We start from the raw sequence: 12,232 nt of genomic DNA on the forward strand, positions 1-12,232 counted from the left end.
AATTTCATAAGCAATATATTCAACCATTTAAAATTTTTACTAAAAATAAAAATGGCTGCTTACTGGTATATGTGTTTACTTTCATGGCAGAGAAATCACTTCATGCTTCCTCAATATAAGCTCACTTTTCACTAGGAAGGTTCCTCCTGCATAAGGACAAAATGAAGAAGAGAAACCACAGCTACTCCATGCTGCAGAATTGCAGAACTGCTAGTAGGGGAGAAAGGAAAATCAACTGTCAAATGTCCCTGAAACTTTTTGCCCTTCATTTATTATACAGTCAATAATTCTAATTCTTTGTTATTCCAACAAGTCCTTTATAAAAAGCTGATCCATAAATTCACAAGATAATGGGTTCTTCCTTTTTTTTTTTTTTTTTTTTTCTGGCTCAGACTGAGCAGCAAGCATAGTCTGGTTACAGGACTCAGAGGTGGGAACTGGAGAGACGTGAGATGGTCTTTTTGATTGCATCTTATGCATATTCAGTGCATTTTAGTTCTATATCACAGGGACACTATTGAAATATATTCTTAGCTTTGGGGCAGAAAAGAGGCTCCATTAAGTAGTAAATTGCACTGCACAGCTAAGGGTTCATTTTATCACTACCCTGGACAGCAGGACTGTGCATTACAGGAAATATCAGCCAGGTGTGGGGAAAGACTAGACGAGGAGCACATATGAGTTAAGCACCTGCTATGTTCCTGGTACTAGAATAGACATTCTATTACTTCTCTTGCCATTACTTCTGCTACTATTTCTAAGGGCAACTACTGTTTAGTGAGTGGGTACTGGGTTCCAGTCACTGCTAGGAAATTTACATTCTCACTGAATCCTGACAAGGACCCAACCAGGTAGAAATTATTAACTCTCTTTTATAAGGAGATGAGTTTAGAGAAGGGAAATAATTTATGCAAGGTTACTTAGTTAGGAAAGATCAAATAAAAATTCAAACTCACTGGGATTTCAAAATGTAGAATAGATAAACAAGATTATACTGCATAGCACAGGGAAATACATACAAGATCTTATGGTAGCTCACAGAGAAAAAAATGTGACAATGAGTATATATATGTTCATGTATAACTGAAAAATTGTGCTCTACACTGGAATTTGAACAACATTGTAAAATTATTATAAATCAATATAAAATGTTAAAAAAATTCAAACTCAGACCTTTTTAACTACATAGCATCTGAGCTACACTGACTCCCATTTTTCTCTCAGATGAGCTGATTGAGTTGGTTGCCTTTGTTGAAGTAGATTTTCTTGTTGGTTTTCATTAAAAAGCAGAAAAATTTAATGAGAAATAGAAATTTGTGAAAGTTTTTTTTTTTTTTGATCTTTCAAACCACACAAATATTAGGTACTTCTCCAATACTTTCACCATTTTTGCAGGGCAAAGAAGTTTTGATCTGTAAAATTGAATTGATTGCTCCAAATCCTTGAGCCATCTCCTTCTAATACTATTTCCATAGCCCAAACCTTAAAAAAATTAGCTTTTACTGCACCTATGATCTGCATCTCTCATTCCAGTAAAAAGCAAATTCCCTGGAACAAATGGAATGAACTGAAGAAGAGAGACGAATTAAATTAATTTTGTTAAGAGTTTTTAAAGCTAAGTCTGGACGCCATTGAAACAATTCAGCTGACCATTTTAGAAATTTATTTTTATGGCAATTGTGAAACTTTGGAAATAGTTATATTTGAGTTCATTGTGATTTTTCCAGTTACTAAATATGATACTTGGGCATTTAACCTCTCTAAACCTTGGAGTTTCTTCATATGGAATGAGGAATGTGTATTAGATGATCTTCAGTATACTGATGTTAAAATTCTCATTCTATGAGCATGTTTTATCCGTTTCATAATGACTGTCTAGGAAAAGTCCCACCATATGCCTGTTTGAATACATGCTTCACTTGTATGTATTTATACACACCCTACAGCATTAGACTAGCTTTCAGATTTAGTATTTCCAAAAAGCTCAGACTTGCCTTCTCATCATTTCAGGATTTCCCTGAAAGTGGGAGGCTGGGATTTCAAAACTGTACAGTGTGGAAAGTCAATAAAAGAAGTAATATTAGAATCAATGATCACTGAGTTCCAAACAACTGTGGGTACATTTTCCCATCTTATTCTTATTTTAAAGCCATTCTTATTTTACAGAGGGTTCAAGTAAGGCAAAGTGCTTGACAGAGTAGAAGAAATAAAATGGCATTTATATAAAATCTGATTTCAGAAATACCCATGTTCTAATGCAACATGTAGACGTCTGAATCTCACTCTAAAATTTTCACTGTTGAAGTTGTCCACTGCTCTCTACTGTGACATTTGAGTACTTATCTTATGCTAGCTTATGTACCAGACCCTGGGGAAGCAGTTATGAATAAGACGCAATGCGGTTTCTGCCCCTCTGGAGTACAGTCTAGTGAAGAAGGTGGGTGCATACAACTGGAAATTTGGATAAAATATGGTAAATGTTAAGATAGAGGTAGGCACAGGGTGCTGTCAGAGTCTAAAATACTTAGCCCAACCTGACAAACTGTGTAAGACTGCCTGGAGATGATCCCTGACATGAGTCAAAGAATGAGTTAATTGCAAGTTTGATAGGAAATTCCAGAAAAATGGAAAGCATGAACTCTTAGTATGAAGGAACATGATATATGGAGAACTAGAAGTAGTTCAGTATTATAAAGCAAAAAATTTTCGAGTAGCCAGAGATGGAACTAAAGATGTAAGTGGAGAGCCAGGTCATGGAGAACCTTGTATATCATACTGAGGAGTTTGGACTTCATCTTTCAGGCATTAGGGAGCCATTGAAGACCTTTGTATAGGAATGCTCTGGTCAGAATTATATTTGTGATGGGTCACCCTGGCTGAAACTAGGAAGAATTGTTTAAGTAGGGACTGGGGACTCAAAACTGGAAATGGAAAAAGCAGCTAAAAGGCTAGTATTTAAAATAATCCACCAGAGGCAGTGAAGCCAAGGCAACTGAAGAGTGATAAGGATGGAAACAAGAGGATGGAGTTCGTAGTATCTTTGTTAACCTACTCAGAGGTTTGCTTCATCTTGGTTTGTGCTTCTTAATTCCGTGTACAGTCTATGGTCGCACATTGAGTCGAATGAAGCCAGAAGCCGCTGAGCTGCGTCAATTGTTTAGTCTCCCAGCCTTTCACCAGCCTCTGTATTCTCCAAGGGGATCTGCTGGAATCTGAGCCTGGTTCCCCTGAAAACTTAGGAAGCCAGAAACTATTATTGTCTGATTTCCTCCACAGTGATCTCTGGTTCAAACTTAAATGATGCCTTTTTGCCTGGGCTCAAAGGCTTGTAAACCTTCCTCCTGTGTATACAAATAGCAAATAGATAAAAAGTAGAATGTGCGATGTTTCCTGCTACTTTCCGATTATTAAAATAATCACGTAAGTTATCTCATTGCCCCTTGGATCCCATAGTTGAAACAAGATAAAAGGCTCTGTTGAGTTGTCTGTGGAAAGCAAATATAACTTGAGAATTAAAAAAAAAAAAAAAAAAGTAAACATGGACACCAAAACTGAAAGCAGGAGACTTTTGAAAATACAGACTGCTGTATCAATGGTTAGAATTTCCTTCATTTTGCAAAGCCACGAGCCACATGCATCAGCTCACCACAAAGTCATTAAGCCTTTTTAAGCTCAGATGAAAAACATTAACAAATCCCACAAAAGGCTTTAGTATAGCCCCTTTGTTCGCTCACATATGGCACTTTATAACTCCTGCGCCACTCTGGTCGTGGTGTTTAAGCTGCCTCCATCAGGCTGGTCCTGAAAGAACAAAAGACATCTTGAGCAATCCTAAGCAGGAAATGGGCTAATCTAAACATGGTTTGTGACACTTTAAGTAGAATAGAAAGGGGAGGGATTGATTAGTCATTAATGTCCAATTGGCTCCATATGGATGCTGCAATAATAAAGCCTTTTTTCAGAGCAGTAGCAGAGTTATTGAATTAGAGGTTTATGTTTCCTCAGAGCTGACCTTAGGGAATTCCCTTTTGGTTCTTCTGGTTGATCTTTTAAAGAGAATGGAGTTTCCAGTAGGAAAAAAATAGAAGCCTTATCCACAGTAACACTTGCTCATAACCCTGCAGCCAAGGAATGCATTAATTTAGCATCGTTTTAATCCCTGATATAATTTCAGTCCTTAGTGCTTTCTTTGCATGTTCTTGGATCTTTGGTGGGGCAGTATTTCAGAGGCCACATAGACAGCAGCATCGACTTCATGACTGGTAACAGGCTCCTCTCATGTGCTTAGCAGTGCAGGGAAATGGCATTCTTACAGGGGGAAAGTAATGTTCCAGGTAAGAAACAGTGGGCTTTAAAAATCAGAGTTATTTCATATTTCTGAATAGTGGCTGGTGTAGCTTTGGTGTAGGGGAAATACACTAGACTTAAAGTCAGAAGACCTGGGTTCCAGATCTGGCTCTGCTCCTTGTTAGCAGAGCAACCAGTTATTTCAGAGGAAGGGAACATTGCCTCTCTGAGTCTTGGTTTCCTCATCTATAGAGTGAGACATATATTTACCTTCATACGTATTTCAAAGAATTATAAAGAGGATTGATGTGTTTACTGAAAGCACTTTATAAATGTTATAGTAAGTAAAAGTCTCTAATACATCTGGTGTTCCTATTCTGGAAATGGGTCTCTGATCTAGACTAGTAAAAAAGCTGTCACTCTTTAAAAGAATTAATTTGGTACTATATTTAGTGGCATATCTGTTTTCTAATTGCCCAATAGAATTTTTCTTTATGTGTACACTATAAATGTTTATATCTCTATATCTATCTATTTATCTATCTATCTATCTATCTATCTATTTATCTATCTATCTATCTATCTATCTATCTATCTATCTATCTATCTAATTTATTCAGTGAATTTCTTGGTATAGATAATTTCAACACTTGAGGTAAGCAGGGTATTTGTTTTTAGTGGGATTAAAGAGCCTTAAAATGAAAACAGGGAAATGAAAATTTACCTGTGGCCTTCCCTTGCATTAGTTAAAGAATTAATACTTTAATCAAAGTACCACGGTTAATCCATCCTTTGTTCCTGTACCGTTGGTTTCTTTTTCTTTTTCTTTTTTTTAACCAGCTTCTAGCTCAGAAGAACTGTGTGTTCATATTTGCATTTACCTTCTTCAAATCATGGCACCTATCATTAACTCATTCTTTGCTAAACTATCTACTGATCTGCTACAAAAGATACAGGGAACAAACCATATTCTTCCACTGCTGGTGTCGTCCTTCTCTGAAGAATGAACACATCACTTCTCTAACGATTAAGGTTCTCGCTCAGCCATGGAATGTATTTTCCTGCCAAGTAAACCACTAGGATAGCCAAATTGTCTTTTTTTTCCCTAAGAAGAAATCAAATTTGAATTTCAAGCAGCCTTCCTATAATGAAAGTAAGTTCACATTCTGGCAGGAAGCGGAAGTACAAAGTTAGCAGAAGTTCCCTAATCATAGGCAGACAACTGTCAGTCATCCCTACAACGTAGTGAATTAGATCTCTACAATATTAAGATAGATTTGGTGAAATAAACTTGGTGAAAAAATCCAACCTGTGTAATATCAATACCCTCCTTCTTTCCTAATTTTTTCTGTCCCCTTCTAAAATTCCTTCATCTTCTAGATTTTTGTTTCTGATGCACTCATGATTATTGTCTCTGTTAACCCAAATAGGGGACTATAAAATGTATCATGTAACTCTTTCCAAAGTGTCACAGGAGAAACTCAACTATTCTGCTAATAGACTGAAGTAGTCTAAAATAGTGTGCTTGTCAAGCAATCCAAGGATGTATGTTATATTTAAGTCTCTTTGTATTAAAACACAACCAATTTTGCCTTTTTAATAATTCTTTTTGGTAAATGAAGCCATTTTTTAAAAATTTCACAATGGCCTGAATATGCCACACGCTGAGGTTTACAGAGAAAAGAATCTTCGGAAAAATATCACCTTTGTTTGTTTGCTTGGTTTCCCATTTTATGTTTGTTCTTTTGTTTTTCCTTTTTTTCTTTTTTAACTAAGTGGTAAAACAATTTTATTTTGAATAGTACTCCATTGTATGGCTATACCACAGTTTGTCCATTTTCCAGTTATTTTCCGTTTTTGGTTATTCTGAATAAAAGTGCTATGATGTTCTTACATAAATCTATTTCTGAGCTAAGTTTTCATTTGTTTTGGATAACTACCTAGAATGGAATTGTAGGTCATTGGTAAGTTTATATTTTATTTTATAAGAAACTGCCAAACTATTTTCCAAAATGGTTATGCCATTTCACACTCCCACTACCAATATATTTGAATTCCAGTTGCTCCGTATCCTTGCCAACATTTAGTGTTTAAGCCATTCTAGTGGGTGCAAAATTGTATGTGGCTTTAATTTGTCATTTCCAGGTGGCTAATGATATGGAATACCTTTTCATGTACTCATTGGCCATAACTATATCTCCTTTTGTAAAGTATTTGTACAAGTCTTGCCTATTTATAAATTAGATTGTTTACTTTTTTGGTAGGTGTTCTTTATATATTCTCGATACAAGTTCTTGTCAGATAGATATGTTGTAAATATTTTTTCCCAGTCTGTGCTTTAACATTTCATTTTATTAATAATCACTTTTGATAAGTAGTCTTAATTTTGATAAAGTTAAATTTATCACTTTTCTTGTATATTTAGTGCTTTACCTGCCGTATCTAAGAATCTTTGCTTACTACAAAGTCACTAAAATATTCTCCAGTGTATTTTCTTGAGAGGCATTATAGTTTTTGCTTTTGTTTTAAACTATGATTTATCTCAATTAATTGTTGGATGTAGTGTGTGATAAGAGGTCGAGGTTTACTTTTTACACATAATTATCCACTTGTTCTAACACTATTTATTGAAAAAATTATCATTTTCCACTTTAATAGCCTAGGTCTTTATTGGAAATTGATCATATATGTGAGGGTTTAATTCTGACTCTCTATTCTGTTCCATTGATCTGTCTGTTCTTTACCACACTGCCTTACTCTAGTTTTTGCAATGTCACAAAGTATATTTTTACTGTAAGCCTTGAAATCAGGTACTTTGAATCCTCCAACTTTCTTCAAGTTTGTTTTGGATGTTTTTACTGCTTTTTTTTTTTCATATAATTTTAAAAATGAACTTACCAATTTATTTTAAAAAGTCTTTTGGCAATTTTTATTGGGATGGGGTTGAATCTATAGATAAATATGGAAAGAATTGGCATCTTAACAATATTGAGTTTTCAGATCTGTGAACATGGTGTATTTCTCCATTTATTTATGTTTACTTTAATTGAACTCATAAATGTCATATTGTTTTCAGTGTAAAGGTCTTGCATACTTTTGTGGTTAAACTTATTCCTAAGCATTTTATTTTCTAATTCTATTGTGAATGTAAACTTAAAAGTTATTTTTTAAATTGCTGCTAATATATAGAAGTACAGTGATTTTTATGTTTTTATATTGTATATTGCAGTACTGGTAAATTCACTTATTGGTTCTAATAATTATTTTGTAGATTTCTTAGGATTTTTTTATAAACAATTATATCATCTGTGAATACAGATAACATTCCTTATTCTTTTCCAATTTGTATGCTTTTTATTTCTTTACCTGCAGAAGAATATTGCCTAACAATGGTAAAAGTGGACATCCCTTTCTAATTTTCCATCTTGGAGGAAAAAAGGAAATTCAGTAGTTCTCTCTTAAGTATAATGTCCTACAGGTTTTTCTTAAAGCCGTTTATTAGACTGAGGAAGTTCCCTTCTATTGCTAGTTTCCTGAGAGTCTTTGTCATGAATAGGTATTGAATTTTGTCAAAAGTATTTTCTGAATCTGTGTGAAGATAATATTTTTCCATTTGTTTTGTTAATATAGAGAGTTACATTTTCTGATTTCAAATACTAAATTAATATTGCATTTTAAATTGACTTATCCTGAGATAAATTCTACTTGATCATGTTTTGTTATCAATTTCACATATTGTTACATTTAATTTGCTAACATTTTATTAAGAATTTTTACACTTATGTTCAAATCTCTGTCAGGGTATGATGTTACTTCATAAAATGAATTTGGGAAGTATTCTTTCTTCCTCTACTTTCTTAATTTATGTAAGATTACTATTCTTCCTTAGATGTTTGGAAGAACTAGCCAATGAAGCCATTTAACATTGTGTGGGAAGGTTATTGGTTATAAATTAAAAATCTTCCTTAGCTATAAGAATATTCAAATTTTCTATTTATTCCTGAGTGAATTTTTGTAGTTTGTGTCCTTCAAGGAATTTTTTCATTTCATCTAAGTTGTTGGATTTATTAGAATTAAGTTACTCACAATATTCCATTTTTAATGTGTGAGTAGTATCTATAGTAATATCCCCTCTTTCAATCCAAATATTTTTGTTTTTCTTTTTTGTTGATTAGTCTTACTAGAGGTTTACCAATTTCATCAATCTTCAAATTACAAATTCTTGGCTTTGTAAGTTGTTTTCTATTTTGTTTGTTCTACCTTTTATTCATTCTGGGAAATCTCCAATTTTAATTGGATTATTTAATTCATTTATGTTTAATGTAATTACTGATTTGATAGGATTAAGTCTTACTACTTGCTATTTTTCTATTTGTACCCTTAGTTTTTGTTTGTTTTTGTTTTGTTTTGTTTTGTTTTTTGGCATGCGCATGGGGTGTTCCTTTGGTTTTTTGACTTTCTATTACTACTTTCCCTCTTTTGGTTAATTGAATCCTTTTTCTAAGCTATTATTATGAAGACAATTTTTTAGGGCAATTTAAGGTTCTAAGTAAAATGGAGGGAAAGGTACAGAGATTTTACATGTACTTCCTGCCCTCATACATGTGTACACTCTTATTATCAACAGCCCACCAGAGTGGTACACTTATTATAATTCATGATCCTATGGTGACAATCATCCAAAGTCCATAATTTATATTAGGGTTCACTCTTGATATTGTGCATTCCTTGTGTTTGGACAAATTATAACATATATCCATCATTATGGTATCATATACTATTTTCATTGCCCTAAAAATCCTGTGTGTTTACCTGTTTATCCCTCCCTCCTCCACCCTTGGCAACCACTGATCTTTTTACTGTCTCCTTTTGAATCCTTTTTTAGTGCATTTGAATTACCGTATTGGCATTTTAGCTATACCTCTTTATTTAAAAAAAAAAAAGTTTTTTTTTCTAGAGATTTACTATTTATCCTTAATTTGAGTGTCCTTATAGTTAAAAGTGTATCACTTCTAATAAAATAAAGCAACCTTTAACATTTACTACTTTGTCCTTTTTGCTAATGTGCTATTTTTCTTCACGTAGTTTACCTCTTCATATATCTTCATAAATCCCAGAATTCAATGTTATATTTTGTATTGAACAGTCCCTTGTCTTTTAAAAATAAACAACCAGTTGTTTATTATGAAATCCAGAAGAAAAAACTTTTTAAATTTAGTCACGTATTTATCATTTTAAGCACTCTTCTTTTCTTCCTATAAATCTAAGATTCCATCATATATTATTCCTCTTCATCTTGAATAATTTCCTTGATTATCTCTTTTGGTATGGGTCTGCAGGTAATTCATTCTCTCAGGTTTTATTTATCTGAAAATATATTTCACATTCATTTTCAAAGCATATGTTCACTGGATAAGATTGCATTGACTTTATTTTTTTTTCCAGCAGTCTACAGATGTTCCATAGTCTTCCAGTCTTCATTATTTCTAATGAATAATCAGCAATCATTTATATTATTGTTCCCTTGTATGTAATGTGTCCTTTTTCTCTGGCATTTTCTCTTTGTCTTGGGTTTTCAGCAGTTTTACTGCTGTTTAGGTATGGTTTTCTTTGTATTTATTCTGCCTGCACTTATCTGAATGTCTTGAACCTATAAGTTGATGTTTCTCACCAGATTCAGATAATTTTCAACCCGTGTTTCTTCAAATGTTTTTCAGTCATGATTCTCTCTCCTCTCTTTCTAGAACTCTAATTACGCATATTTTAGAACACTTAATATTATTCTCCATGTTGCAAAGTCTCTTTATTTTCTCAGCTTTTTTCTTTCTGTTTTGAGACTGGCTAATTTCTTTGTTGTATTTTTAAGGTCACTGACCCTTTATTCTGCATTCAAAAATGCTATGAAGTTTATTCAGTGAATTTTCATATCAAATATATTTTTCAGTTCTAGAATTTCCATGTTTCTTTTTACAGTTTCACTTCTCTGCTGAGTTTCCCCCATTTATACATTAATTATGATAATCTTTTCCTTTAGGTCCTTGAACATATTTATAATGGCTACTTTAAAGTTCTTGTCTGCTAATTACACTATTTCAGCCATCTCAGTTTCCTTCTGTTGATTTTTTTTTTTTTGTCTCCGAGTCACATTTTCCTGGTTGTTTGCACAACTAGTAATTTTTTTTTATTATAGATTGTACACTGTGGATTATAAATTGTAGAGATTCTGGCTTCTATTATCTTACTCTGTTAACCATGCTAAATTTTTGTGCTAGGAGGCAGTTTAATTTTCTTGCTGATCACAGTGAAGTTGTGGAGGCTCAGTTTTGCACTATTAGGGAGTAACTGTTTCAGTGTTGTCTGTAGTCTAGGATGAATCCTTAGTCTTGGCATATAGTCTTTATACCTGAAGAGTGGTCCTTCTGGGTTTTCAGTGGAAAGCCTAAGTTGTTCATGAACACTTTCTAACTTGGTAGTATTCAAATCCAAATTCTGTTTCCCTTGCAGTGGACATCAGTTGAAATTTAAGCTTAGATTTTTCAAATACGCAGCACTGATTTCCCCTGGGATCATAGAAGTCATCTCTATACAGGTGAAGTTCAGGGGTTAGCCACTCATAAGCCTCAATTCTCTCTTCAGACACATTAATCCAATTAAGACTGACTTTCTGTTTGTATTCTAGCCACTCGGTGCTGTGTAGACTGGGGAGTGTCCTCATGGAAAAGCTATGAAAACAAGGGTTTCACTCAGTGAAATTTCTTTTTTTATAGGACTGATTCCTCTCCAGTTTTTTCTTAATTTTGATAGGTCTCAAGTACCTTCAACTGGTTGTTTTTTAATATTTTCCTCAGAATTTATAGTTATTATCTGCTTGAAGGTTAGTCTGATATAAGCTATTCTGTTGTTACCAGAACTGGATCCCAGAAGAGAATCTTTTGTGCTGATATTTTACTTATATTACATTTATTCTGTCTGACAAAATGTAAGTTTTAATGAGCCTGTGAAGAGGTATTTATTCACCTTATTTTTCTCTATTCTTTCTTGCCAATGCACTAGTAATCATTGAGACTATTCAGTGGTAATTTCTCATTTAGCTTCCATTTTGATCTCTTGTAGAACATATTTGTTCATGTCACTACCCTGCTTTTTAAAAAACCTTAGACTTCTTGACTTGGTATTCAAGATACTTAGCAATCTGGCCCCTACTTACTTTCCCAATTTAATCTCTTGGTATTCCCCTATTTTTTCCTATAAACTCAAGCCATAGCCAGATTCTTTTTATCCCCTAAAACCCTCGTGCTTTTTTTTTTTTTTTAAATAACTCTGTGCCTTTATATTCACGCTGGATTCTCAGCCTAGAATACTTTCACACTCATACCTGCTGGTAAACTCTTACTCTTTGTTTAAGATACTACTCAAGCAGTACTTCCTCTCTGAAGGCTCCCTGATCCTCATCTCTGTCCATTCCAACAACATTAATAGCTTCTCTTCTCTGATTTCATAGTATTTTAAAATTACCCTTGTTAGCACTTACACTGTTTTGTAATTTTCTATTTAAGCATCTGTTTCCCTCACTGGACCAAATTCCTTGAAAACAAGGCACATGTGTTATTTATCTTTGCAGCCTCTATCACAATGCTGGGTACATCTGAAATCTGTCAGAAAGGTTTGCTGCATTAATGTATAAATAAATTATTCCTAGGCACATTATAGAATTTGCCAGAGTTCCTCCTTAGGGAGAACTTTATATATGCACAAATCCATACCAAACGCTTACTCATTCACTCACATAACCCTTGGAATTTACCCAGGAAGGGGGCCTCTCTAGGATTAGTTCAGGACCATTGCCATAGGCTATGATGGTTAAACTGGCCTTCTTTCCAACCCACCTGGAAAAACTCAACTTTCTGTATTCTCTTTAAATCATTTAAATAGATTCATAAGGAAG

General features: G+C 33.8%; 1 protein-coding gene across 27 annotated transcripts in view; it reads left to right on the forward strand.

The window, feature by feature from the left end:
- The window catches only part of SOX6 (SRY-box transcription factor 6), a 556,391-nt gene that overhangs the window by 521,555 nt on the left and 22,604 nt on the right, over positions 1–12,232 (forward strand). The gene's annotated exons all lie outside the window — the stretch shown is intronic.

This window comes from Camelus ferus, chromosome 10 (genome assembly GCF_009834535.1).
Source record: "Camelus ferus isolate YT-003-E chromosome 10, BCGSAC_Cfer_1.0, whole genome shotgun sequence".
NCBI lineage: Eukaryota > Metazoa > Chordata > Mammalia > Artiodactyla > Camelidae > Camelus > Camelus ferus.